The sequence below is a fragment of the Salvelinus namaycush genome, chromosome 23, assembly GCF_016432855.1.
Source record: "Salvelinus namaycush isolate Seneca chromosome 23, SaNama_1.0, whole genome shotgun sequence".
In the NCBI taxonomy this organism is placed as follows: Eukaryota; Metazoa; Chordata; class Actinopteri; order Salmoniformes; family Salmonidae; genus Salvelinus; species Salvelinus namaycush.
Window position 1 is genome coordinate 41,137,448 of NC_052329.1, and position 13,849 is coordinate 41,151,296.

General features: G+C 45.2%; 1 protein-coding gene across 1 annotated transcript in view; it reads right to left on the bottom strand.

Annotated features, from left to right (window-relative positions):
• LOC120018691 (serine/Arginine-related protein 53-like) overlaps positions 1-13,849 on the bottom strand; it is a 170,527-nt gene that overhangs the window by 4,312 nt on the left and 152,366 nt on the right. Inside the window, exons 8-9 of the mRNA XM_038961893.1 lie at positions 1,703-1,809; positions 176-292 (exon numbers count right to left, since the gene is read on the bottom strand). The gene's annotated coding sequence lies outside the window, so the exon portion shown is untranslated. The remainder of the gene's footprint in view (positions 1-175; positions 293-1,702; positions 1,810-13,849) is intronic.

Genomic DNA, 13,849 nt, shown 5'->3' on the forward strand with positions numbered 1-13,849 from the left:
GTGTGTGTGTGTGTGTGTGAGAGTCAAAGAGTCTGAGGGGACACGTGTGGGTGATAAGTGGGCCCAACACCCTGAGACAATGTATGCGATACTTCATATTCCTGTGTGTGTGTTTGTGTTTGTGTCCCCCAATCAGAAAAGAGTGTGTGTGTGTGTGTGATAGGGGAGAACTTACCCTGGGGTGTGCTAGCGTGTCGCTGTCGTTGTAGCGGATTGTAGTAGGTAGAGAGCTGATGTCTGGAAGGAGCAGAGGTGGGTCGTCCGGTTCCTGCTCGACTTTCACTGACTCTGTCTAAAAACACATAGAGAATGCCCGTTGATATAACATTACACTAGGGCTGCAACATTTCCGAGTTCTCCAGATATCCTGGTTAGGGGATTCTAAACTTCCTGCCTATTTTCCTTACTAATTCTAGGAATCTTCCAGTCGGCATTTCTGGAACACCTTGGAATTTTGGGAAAGTAATCTGAATTTTGGAACTCTACATCACACCAGGTCGGACCAAACAAATCAATCACATTGTATAGTAGTGTAATTTACTCGTCACATCACATTTTCTGACGAGAACAAAAAATGTCCTGCTTGCATTAACAAGCTAGAACACTCATGCAGAGGAATGACAGAGGCAGCAGATGTAGTTTGGTGTTTGTCCAGAAGATGGCAGTGTGAGTATAAGTACTGACTGGATCTTCTGAGCAGTGTGCGTGTGTCTTTGTTGAACACATGCACTTCCTGCAGCCGGGAGGGCCACTGATGAGGGTGTATGTGCCCACGTGTGGAGCCTGATGGAAAATTCACCAGGTGTCCTCCCTACTCGAGTGGGGATGGAAGGGGGTTAGGACTTGGCAGCTAGGGGGTCACACCACTCTCCTCACACCCTGTATCCTCATTATTTCATTAGGGTCTCTATTTGAACATGCCAAGTGTAAATCGGTGGCTAATTGAGTGCTAACTGGAGAGAGCTGCAGGTGTTTGGCCCCTGGGGGCCTCAGAACACTTAACTATAAAAAGTACCTCACTTACATTTACACTTTGGTCATATAGCGGACGCTCTAATCCAGAGAAATTTACAATCAGTGCATTCAACTAAGGTAGTTAAGAAGACAACCATATGCAATCACGTCCCTTTCCCTGTCCTCCTCTCATACCATGCCAGGTACAGCCGTGATAAGACAGAGATAGAGATAAAACTTTTTTTTTTAAAGAGAGTGCAACAACACACAGAGGGATAGATACAGGTCCCGGTCCCCGTGCCTGGTGTAATCTATCAACCCGCTCCACTTGGACTGTCACCTTTTGTCCTAACCCTCCCAGGATCGGCAATGATTGCCAACAAATCTAATATCCTCCACGTTTTCCCAGGCAGGAGCATTTCAATAATGACTTCTGTGCTTCTGTCGCTGTGTCTGTGGCGAGAGAGAGAGAGAGCGAGAGAGAGGGCGAGGGACAGAAACCCGCCGCGGTGGCTTTTGTGACGGTTATCCCGCTTTTGTGGCGGCCAAGCAGATCAAAAAAACAGTCCCGACCGGCCCCCTTTCTCTTCCCGAACAAACGGACGGAGCAAACGGCATTGAATGGGAATGGTTTAATTTGGGTCCGGGAGCCGCCCTCGGACAGATGGAATAAAAACTGGAGGGGGAGGAAGGAAATCTAATAAGAGAGAGAAAGAAGCGAACGGAGAAGGAGAGAGAGAAAGCGCACCTTGACACTGTCTCGGGGTGATTTGAAAGCCTGGGGAACAAAGGATTCGCTCTCAATGGCCTCAATGTCCTTTATCCTTCGCACTTGATCCGCCAGCGACGTCCCCTCTGGAAACAGAAACAGAGAGAGAGAGGGAGAGATAGAGACAGAAAGTGAGAGAGAGGTTAGCAGCGTTAGGGGGGAGAGGTCATACACACTGGGATTTGTTAGCTGCCCTCAAGTCACGTTGACACAAGAGGGACATCAGGGGAAGTGAACCGTTTACATTTAGGATGCTTGACTCTGTCCATGTTCTCTTGGCAGTAATGCTTTTTGGCACGTGCTAAGAAATCTCTGATGTGACCGAATCTCTGTATTTTTTTTAAAAAGGAGAAATTAGCTAGGGGGACCTGACAGGGGGTCAGGTCTGGGGCCTACCCCCATGAAAGAGAGAGAGACACAGGGCAAGACACTGAAGACAAACAAACAAAACAAACACAGAAGGTGGATCAGTCCCAAATGGCACCCTATTGCCTATATAGTGCACTACTTTTGACCAGAGCCCTATGGGTCAAAAGTAGTGCATTTGGGATATACCTGAGGATCACAGTATATTTAGGAAAACATCAGACTAAATAGAGTATTATAATGTTTTTAAACATTGTCATTGCAAACAAACACTGTACAGCCTCAAAATATGCTTAAAACAATCATTGTAATATATTGGATGGTCAGTCATTGCATCAATAGCTCTGTCTATGAATTTAAGAGTTTCTCTATTTCTCTAGGCCCATCCCTCAACTTTTTATCAAAACCGAAGCTGGGTGTCCGCTTTGTTATTGTTTCAACTGATTGCCCATTTAAGCAAATCTCAGTAAGCACAGTCTATTATCTTACAATGAAACTATTTAAGTGTAAAAAATGAAATCCACATTTTACGCATCAAATTAAAAAGACGTAGGTGGAAGGCACATTTTTGATTTATGAACGTGTGTCTGGAAAGGTAGGAACCGTAAGAATCTGAACAATCATTTTCTTCTTTCGCCTGTCAATCTCTCCACCAATCAGTCAATATTTATCCCTCGCTTACCTATCCATTTATCCTCCCCTGCACACCTCCATCTATCTAGCTGTCAATCTGAGAGATGCCCCTGTCTCTGTTGGAGTTCCATGTAGAAGAGAGAGGTGCACAGAGAGAGACCTCCAGTGAGTCTGCATATGCTTCAATAACAGAAGCTGCGACTGCAGCACCTGGTAGGGAAATGAAAGAGTTTCAATGAACAGGTGTGGGTTGTAATGGCTCACAATGAATGACACGGATGAGTAAACTCGAGTGTGCACAAGCACACACACACATGAGCGAACACACACACACACAGAGACGAACACACTCAAATACACGGACAAATACTCACACACAACGAAGACACACCAGTTTGAGCTAATGACAGGATTGAAATGCATCCATTAACAGGCACAGAGAAGCTGTCACAACAGATCTTTCTGGGCCGCGTGTTTAATGAATAGATTCATATTTGTTCGGGTTTTCATTAGGTTAGCGTGAGTGGCACAGCAACACACTTTCACACACACACTTCTCATTATTTGCCTCAGCGCACGCGCACGTACACACACTCGCACGTACACACGCACGTACACACGCACACAGGACATAAATGTTGTTCAAACAAACTTTGTTTCCATTCATATTTACTGGGAGAACTGGACAGACTGACTGACAACTGGAATTAAGCAGTTGTCAGTCTGTCTGTCTTGTTGTGTTAGGAGAGGAGCAAGAAAAATAGACGTGGTATCTCCAAATATAGTTATTACCTTGAACGTGCGGCTAGATGGAGAACGGGAGCGCCGGCCCAATATCCTCCTGAAGACTGTGGCCTGTCCTTCACATGACAGCCACAGCATCATAAAAAGTATTGTGTGTGTGTGTGTGTGTGTGTGTGTGTGTGTGTGTGTGTGTGTGTGTGAGTGTGTGTGTTCAAGTTTGACGGAGAGCCAAATCCATCAACAATGAATCCCGTTTTCAATCAGTGATCGATGAATCCACCCTCCGCCCTCTGAGGTAAGAGTTAATAAAGGACACACACACACCTCAGCCCCCTCCCCACCCTATCTGCCCAGATATATCAATGACAGACCTTCGGGCGGGCGGCAGAGTGGACGGACGAGGCCCACGGAATCCATTAAAGCCTCATACTTTTTGACAAACACATTATTGGTAGATAAAATGACTTCCATATGCTGTTTGTCAGATGTCAGTGGGGAAAGATATGTATTTCATAGGAAAATCAAAAATAATGGACTTTGAGAGAGAGAGCGAGAGAGAGAGAGAGAGGGACGGGCCGAGCTACATACAAAACAAAAATCAATACCCGTGCCGACCGAGTAGCGGAGAGTGGAGAGCCCGGGAGGTCAAAGTTGATATTTAATATTGACACATTATCTGGCAAATGAATTTAGCGGCGCGACTCGATTGTCACCGCATTACTGGCAGCGCTGGTCTGTCGGCGATGAGATAAAGACGGAGGGAAGAGAGAGAGGGGGGGACATAAACAGACAGTAAAAATATTAGAAAGACAATGCCTTCAATGTACAGCACGTTCATGACAGCTCAATATTTTCATTAAACTGCTGTATGACTCTCCATAGAGTTATCCAGCTAGGTCAGGACCAAAAATAGCTGTAAACAGTGGAGTAGGCCTTTAAATGGTATTACCACCATTATGAGTGACCTGGTGGGGCGTCAAACCAGAATGATCAATACACTAGACCATATTGAGTGCCCTTACATTTTTCATCCTTGTACTCACTTGTTATAATGAGCCTAACAATGGTTAGTGATTGATCTGCTTCTTATCAAATCAAATGTTATTAGTCACATGCGCATTATACAACAGCTGTAGACCTTACAGTGAAATGCTTACTTACGAGTCCCTAACCAACAGTGCAGTTTCAAAAACTACGGATAAGAATAAGAGATAAAAGTAACAAGTAATTAAAGCGCAGCGGTACAAAATAAAATAACAATATATACAGGTGGGTGCCGGTACAGAGTCAATGGCACCGGTTAGTTGAGTTAGTATGTACATGTAGGTAGAGTTAATTAAAGTGACTATGCATAAATGACAACACAGAGTGGCAGTGGTGTGGAGGGGGGGCAATGCAAATAGTCTGGGTAGCTATTTGACTAGATGTTCAGGAGTCTTATGGCTTGGGGGTAGAAGATGTTTAGAAGCCTCTTGGACCTAGACTTAGCGCTCTGGTACCACTTGCCGTGTGGTAGCAGAGAGAGGCTCTGTGTGTGTGTGTGCGCGCGTGCACACCGGCATGTGCATGTGCGTGTGTTAAGTGTGTGGGATGGGCAGAAAACACTTGGAAACTCATTACCAAAATTAGTCCAACGGCATCCTGATGAGCAACCTGGAATCAATAGCGTATTGTGCCCTCTAAATAGCTGTTTGTCTACTTCATTGATTAAAAGGGTGGAGAGAGGAGAGAAAATCAAAAACACCAATGAAAGAAAGCAGATTCCTTGAGCCATCCGGGACAGAAAGTGTGTGTGTGTGTGTGTGTGTGTGCGTGTCAGAGAGAAAAAGTGAGAGAAAGAGATGGCGTTGCTGCTGCAGTGACAGAGTCCAAACAGAGGAGAGCGCTGTTTGACCACAGATTTCTACAGTGCCAGACCGTGGTGTCTTTGTAAATGTGACTTTGCTCCACAGTTTGTCAATCAGCAACAGCTGAATATATCGCTGCTAATGATTAATTCGAGTAATTGAGTGCATACCATCGCGAGCTAAATTACGACGGCGCTCATTGTGCCGAGCAAATAAATAAAGGAAACGAACTGTACGTTGTTTCGAGCTCGGTCACAAATTAAAAGGTACATTCAAAGGTGCTTTGGCGTTCTATTTGTGAAAGGCAAGCAAAGAGCACGCTAATGGTGACATTAAAATAAGAAATAAAAAATGCGAGCGGGGAGAAAAGGGCAAATTTTACTGCTGTTGACATGGCGGATGTAATTGGACAGAGTTGAGCTGGCGACAGTAGGGATGGCTGGCGCTACGGCAGGGCATGATCCTACATGGCCCTTGTGGTCCTTAAGCACGTCCCTGCCCCCCCTTACCCTCCCCTCCCTCTTAGCACTGCAGTAAAATATAATTCAATGCTCAATTTAGGGTATCGTCTAGCGTTAGATTTTTTTTCGCTCGCTAATTTATAGAAATTAAGACATTAATTAAGCCACTAGCCATCATTCAAGCGGGGAAGATGAATACAAACTTTCATAATAACCACCTTCCCCATTTTAGGGCTCATTATCATCAATTTTTAATGCAATTATGCCATTCTTTTACGCTGAGCTCATAAATTACCCGCCCTTTTGTTGCCGGCTGGCCTTGTAAAATCCAAAGTAATGCTTTGTAGTCTGATCTTTAAGGCAATTACTAGTTTCTTCAGTCTTTCATCTCCCTGCATTTCCAATAACCCTTGCCTCCAATGATTTATCCCGGCCACCACCCGCCAACACACACACAGTTACACACACACACTTTTACTCATCTCTGTTTACCATGTTCCTTACCGGTATGCCAAGGTAACAGAGCAAATGGAGCAGCTATGTTCCTATTGTTGGATCCCCGGTGGGTCTTGGCCTACCTGTGGCCTACCTTGTTGTTTGCGTAACCCCACGCAAAGCTAAGTACACAGAACACACGGTTCACTTGGCATCAAACGGTTAGTTTCATTCAGCGCTAGGGGGCATTGAGATAGTTATACACTGAAATACTGTAGCACTTCCTTACGCATCAAAGTGCTTCTTCTTGAGGCCTAAACATGTTGTTTAATACATGACTGGGTCTGGGAATACGTTCAAACCACATTGGATGAACACTGATGTTTTCAGTCCGAAAACATCAAGTTATCGCTAACCCAAAAATCCACATTCCAACCAAATGGCCGATTTATTGAAATAAAGCAAAACCAGGTCAACTGTACAATTTTCATACCTCTGCCTGAGCTCTGAGTTTATACATGAGGATATACAGTGCATTCGGAAAGTATTTAGACCCCTTGACTTTTTCCACATGTTGATATGTTACAGCCTTATTCTAAAATTGATTAAATAAGAAAAAACAGGTTTTTAGAAATGTAAAAAAATGTATGAAAAACAAAAATACCTTATTTACATAAGTATTTAGACCCTTTGCTATGAGACTCGAAATTGAGCTCAGGTGCATTCTGTTTTCACTGATCATCCTTGAGATGTTTCGACAACTTGATTGGAGTCCACCTGTAGTAAATCTCTATATAAAGGCCCCAAGGTTGACAGTGCATGTCAGAGCAAAAACTAAGCCATGAGGTCGAAGGAATTGTCCATAGAGCTCCGAGACAGGATTGTGTCGAGGCACAGATCTGGGGAGAGGTACCAAAAAATGTCTGCAGCATTGAAGGTCCCCAAGAACACAATGGCCTCCATCATTTTTAAATGTAAGAAGTTTGGAACAACCAAGACTCTTCCTAGAGCTTGCTGCCTGGCCAAACTGAGCAATCGGGGGAGAGGGGCTTGGTCAGGGAGGTGACCAAGAACCCGATGGTCACTCTGAAAGAGTTCCTCTGTGGAGATGGGAGAACCTTCCAGCAGGACAACCATCTCTGAAGCACTCCCCCAATCAGGCCTTTATGGTAGTGGCCAGACGGAAGCCACTCCTCAGTAAAAGGCACATGACAGCCTGCTTTGTTTTGGCAAAAGGCACCTAAAGGACTCTCAGACCATGAGAAACAAGATTCTCTGGTCTGATGAAACCAAGATTGAACTCTTTGGCCTGAATGCCAAGAGTCAAGTCTGGAGGAAACCTGGCACCATCCCTACGGTGAAGCGTGGTGGTGTCAGGATCATGCTGTGGGGATGTTTTTCAGCTGCAGGGACTGGGAGAATAGTCAGGATAGAGGGAAAGATGAACGGAGCAAAGTACAGAGAGATCCTTGAAAAAAAACTGCTCCAGAGCACTCAGGACCTCAGACTGGGGTGAAGGTTCACCTTCGAACAGGTCAACAACCTTAAGCACACTGCCAAGACAACTCAGGAGAGGCTTCAGGACAAGTCTCTGAACGTGGCCCAGCCAGAGCCTGGACTTGAACCTGATCTAACATCTCTGGAGATACCTGTAAATAGCTGTGCAGCGACGCTCCCATCCAACCTGACAGAGCTTGAGATCTGCAGAGAAGAATGGGAGAAACTCCCCAAATATAGGTGTGCCAAGCTTGTAGCGTCATACCCAAGAAGACTCAAGGCTTCAACAAAGTACTGAGTAAAGGGTCTGAAAGCTTATGTAAATGTAATATTTCAGTTTTTATTTTTTATAAATTATCACAAATGTCAAAAAAAGTGTTTTGCTTTTTCATTATGGGGTATCGTGTGTAGAATAATGAGGGGGAAAAAACAATTGAATCCATTTTAGAATAAGGCTAGAATATAACAAAATGTGGAAAAAGTCAAGAGGTTCCGAATGCATTGTATATTAATTCATTAGAATCTTAAAATCCATTAACCAACATTAACACTAAAATACAAATCTTTCTATTTGGCCCTGTCTGTTTGAGTGTGTTCCCCAATGTTAACCCCCAGTGATTTAGCCTAGCTTTTTATCAGAGTGTGTGTGTGTGTGTGGTGTGTGGTGTGTGGTGTGTGTGGTGTGTGAGTGCTACCAGCAGGTATTTATCTTGGTGTGCGCATGAGTGTGTCTCTCTACAAGGCACAGATCACTCAGTAAATCTTAAAACACACATCCCCAGCCAGCCCATCCCTGCCCTGAGAAATAGCAAAAACAGAAACAAAGGCAGGGTTATTAAAAAGGTGTCTGGCCCCGTGGTCCGGTAATAGTTTTGGACTGCATTGATTATGGCGCGCTGACAGCTTCCGATGCTAGCACTGAAAATGCATCAAGTGCGTAATGAGGAGCTATTAGGCCCATCGATTTGCTGATTTCAATTGATAGCTACCAGGCCAAAGCGGCACGTCAATATTTGCATAACTAATACCCTGCTGCCTGTCTGCTGCTCCCGGCCTTGACAAATGAGATCTCAATGAGGGGAGGAGAGGGAGTTGGATGGAAAGCGAGAGAGAGGGGGGGGGGGGCAGAGTAGTAGCAAGAGAAAATGGGAGAGAAAAATAAAAAGTAGCACAGAGAAGAAAACAAGATCAGATGGGTAAACAACAGCAATTGACTCAACCCATCATTATATGAGCCACATAGAAATACTGCATCAGATATTGTGTTGGGTTGAGCTGTGATATGTGCTATGCTGAGCTGTATTGTGATGTGGTGTGTTTTGTTGTGCGGTTATTATGCTCTTATGTGATGTGTAATGTTTTGCTGTGCTGTGTTGTCTGACAAGTTGTCTTACGTTGCGCTGAGCTGTGCTGTTTTACGTTGAACTGTGATGCCGTGACGTGACGGAGCATGCTGCCGTGCAGTGACGTTGTGTGAGTGTGTTGCATTCTGCTGTTCTGTGATGTGTAATGTTTAAGTCTTGTGATGTACAGTGCTGCTGTGCTATGCATGCTAGCACGTCATGCTGGCCATTATTGCTGGGGGTTTTGGGGGTCACACCAGGGGGACAGAGTGGCAGCCTGGGCCAGATGTCCGAGAGAGGGAGGGGACCGCCCAGTACCACAGCAGGTGGCCAAGCTGTTCTAATGACGCTGCCACAGCCGCATTGTAAGGTCCCCACGGGACCACACACACACACACACACACACACACACACACACACACACACACACACACACACACACACACACACACACACACACACACACACACACACACACACACACACACACAGCTCCTTATCAACCAAGCATCCCCTCCTCAAAACACACGCTCCCCGTAAATACGTAAGCGACGCGTGCCAAGTCCCCATGGTCCTAAAATCCTTATCACTGTGTCAATTGCCCTGGGTGCACCCTCTCCTTGATCACTGTCATTTTCAGTGTGACCCCTGAAGTCACTTGTCACAACACTAATGTCCCACCTATACCCATTATGACCACCGACCTCTGTGTAAATCTGGGAGCCCCACTAGCGACTCAGGGGATCCCCTCTATACTAAACCCAATGCTCACTCTGATAACCTAAAGTATCACAATACTTCAAACTAAACAGCAACAAAGAAAGTCTATGACAGGCCTCTCCTCAACCGTAGAGCCCTGAGTTTTAACCTGAAGCACAAATGTGTCTAAATGTCATTGATATTAACACAATCACATCTTTTCAATGCTTTTTTATGTGTAGCCTACATTTTCATTAGGGTTTAAGATGGATGGATGGTTGAAGGATAGACAGATGGATGAAGGTTGGATGGATGAATGATCTCCGTGCCCAGAGTTTTTCCCTGAGTACATGACCCCATATTGACGGCCAGCGTCCTAGTCAGAGCAGCTGAGGACAGACGCCTCGTGCGTCCTGGACTCCCTGACGTCTCCTAGAGAGATAAGCATCCTCTCCACTCTTCACTCAATAAAGGGACCAATAATTAATTAATTACCCCAACACAGAGCCTAATGACAGGCAGACACTGCCACCACGCTCCCATCTCCTTCACCATCTCCATTTATCCCCCCCCCCCCTCTCTCCACAATCAACCCCTATAATCAGTGGGGTGACACTCCACACCTGTCTGCAGTCTGTTACGGCTATAGAACGTGGGATCAGATAGATAGAGAACGATGCCATGTTGCACACACACACACACTTTTTTTGCACAGAAATAATGAATAGAAAGGGTGTCTCCATTCAAGTCAATGATGGCATGATGGGTGTAACTGGCAGCCATTTTGAGGGTACTCATGCCAGGAAGTAAAAGCAGGAAGTGTACCCTTTAATCTGTGCTGTGATTTGTTGAGTCAACTCAACTGACATTACAAAAAAAATACATTCCATTGCATGAGCCAAATCAGTTATTTGAATGAACATTCTACATTACCATGGCAACCCAGCATCAGTTGATAGAACATTCCAAAACACCATGGAAATGATTGCATCACAACACCAGGCAGCCATTGCGAGTGTGCACCCATGAGTTTACCAGTCATTTGCCAGGGTTAGAGCTTCCACGCCCATTCTATTCATTCTTATTTCTATGCTTTTTTGATGGTATGAATAGCGTGGAGGGCATTTGATATTGCAATTTGTTTAATTGTGAATTCCCTATTAGCTGTGACTTTAGCAATAGCTGCTCTTTCTGGGATCCACACAAAACACAACCGTCATACATATAAATAGACAGAAACAGCACATTATCTGGTTAATAAAGAAGCCAAATACAAATCCAAAAGGCCCTATTTTCACGACACACAAAAAACTGTGCTAGAGTCACGAGAGACCGCATTACAGTTGCGTTTGGGCTGCATCCCAAACGACACCATGTCCTATAGTGAACTTATTTTACCAGAGCCCTATGGATAGTGCACTAAAAAGGAATAGGCTGCTATTTAAGACGCAACCCCAATACTTGAGCCATAAGCCTTCTATTTACCCTGAAAGGCAGTGGGGTTTTGTGGGCTTGGATCTGTCCACTTACCCTGCCCAGTGCACTGTCAAGGTGGGTGGGTGTTAGATGGGGGGGGGATAAGGAGGGTGGGATAGAAGGGTGAGGGGAGCAGACTGCACACACAGCACTGTGGGTTAACTAAAGACAGGTGTGTGTCCGTGTGTTTGTGTGTGCGACTCCGTGTCTGTGTGTGTGTGTGTAGGGTGAGTGGGTGTTAGCAGACAGCCAGTGTCTGTGCTGTATCACGGCGTGCCACTAAAATGTGAAGCTTTCACAGCCTGAACCGTGACGTCCTCAAGACCAGACCCTCTCTGTGTGTACGAGTGTGTTTTAGTGCCTGTGCATTATGTGGGCGTGCAATACTAAAATATTATGCCTATTGTAATGTTCAAATATGCATTCTGGGTGATTCAAATGCATGTTTCGACCGCAGTCCAGCTTTAATCGAAACATGGGGTAATATCCTTTACGAGAAATAAGATACATTTTACCAGTATATTTAATTGATAAAGTGATTTGAACTGTGTGGGTATGTGTGCACTGCTAGTGTGTGAGTGTGTTTGCGCACGTGTGTGTGTGTAAGCAAGTGTGTGTGTGTGTGTATGTAAAAATGTGCTAGCGTGTGTGCATTCGAGTGTAAGTGTGCTAGCGTGCGTGTGCGTGAGCATGAGCTAGAGAGAGTGAGTGAGCTAGAGAGAGAGAGAGGGGGGAAAAGTGCAGTGCTCTCCACTTTCTCGTCCTGGTCTGGTCAGCATGTCTTTTATGAGCAGGTCCGTAATTAAATAAACACCCAGGCAACTAATTACTTAATTGGAGCGCGCTCTTTAAAATGAAAATGATGTAATCAAGAATCCAGGAAAACGGAAGGGAGATTTACAAACAACACAAGCACACGTATACACATATACACACACACTGGTGACCTACAGCCTTGTTCACATCCAAACCCCCCCCCTCCTCCTCGGTACATCATTGATTTCTCCTTTCTCTTTTTGCACCCCTGTTTTCCTGCCTCTCTCTCTCTCTCCAAACCTAAGGAGGCTCTGGCTGGTTCTACGTAGCCAGATTTAGGATCTCTTTTGGACCGTCTCAACTAGCGAAATGTCATGGACATGGTGAAGGGTCTGGGTGGGGGCCTGGTAAAGACACTTAATACATTACCTTACCGGCATCACCCTGCACTTTACCTTAGTGAAGGAGACGGACTTACGACAGAAACACAGAAAAACACTGTGATCTCATACGCATTCAAGCAACTGGGCTTTAGGAACGATGAGTGCCTATTTCAGTTGTGAAAAGGGGCCATTTTCAAATGACCACTTGATAAGGGACAATACAATTGTCATTTGAAGCAGGTATGTGTCCCAGTAGACCAAACCGTTACCTAAACAACCTAAGCGTATTGTTAACCTAAGTATATTGTGAATATAGATGATACTCAACTAACTAGTCTGTCTATGTGTGTGTCGTTTGAAAGTCAGTTTTCCTCAATATCCTGGATTCTTGATTACACCATTTTCATTTCAGATTTTTTAAACTACGAAAATCGAACTCTAACTCTTCAATATATTCAACATATTCCGTAGTTAAAATGAAACAACCCCTGGAAGGAATGACAACCATAAAGCTGTGGTTCCCTTCTCTCTGCTTTCGAATCTGAGGAGAAAACTGACAGGACACATTACATCAGCCCAGTCACTCATTCACACCCTCTCGCCCTCCAATGCCAGGTCTGGGGGTGGCCCTGGCCCTGCGAGGCGCTGGCTGTGAACCTTCCCCTCTACATGTCCCCCCAGTATCACCCTATCCCAGCCGTAGTGGTCTGCTCTAGCACCCTCAGTCCCCCACAGCCCCTTCAGCCTGGTCTGGGACCACCAGTTACATCATGATTAGGTGCGAATGAGCCCCCCGCCCACACACACACACACACACACACACACACACACACACACACACACACACACTTTCACCCTGTTCCGGGAAACCCCTTTCCCACCTTGAAACCTGACCGGAGCAATAGCAACTACACATATTATACACACACATTTACAAACACTTTTATACAGGATTGGAAAACATGCCCCCCCCCCCCCCCCCCCCCCGGCTCGTTTATGAACTCTGTCTGACGATAAAAACTTTTGAGGGCCACATGGCTGGCTGCCACCCAGGGCGATTTCCCCCAGCAGAGCAGTGCGTGTGCGTGTGTGTGAGAGAGCCTGGCCATCCTGCGCCTGCATACTGCTCAGTGTGAGTGTGACCCTGTCCAGACATAGACAAGCCCTACCACTCTGTCCTCCAGAGGTCCATACAACAGCACTCACACAATACACACTTACAGTGTCTTCAGAAAGTATTCACACCCCTTTACTTTTCCCACATTTTGTTGTGTTGTGTTACAGCCTCAATTTAAAATGGAGTAAATTGAGATTGTGTGTCACTCGCCTACACACAATACCGCATAATGTCAAAGTGGAATTATGTTTTAAGAAATGTTTACAAATTAATTAAATATGAAAAGCTGAAATGTCTTGAGTCAATAAGTATTCAACCCCTTTGTTATCGCTAGCCTATATAAGTCCAGGAGTAAAAACTTGCTTAACA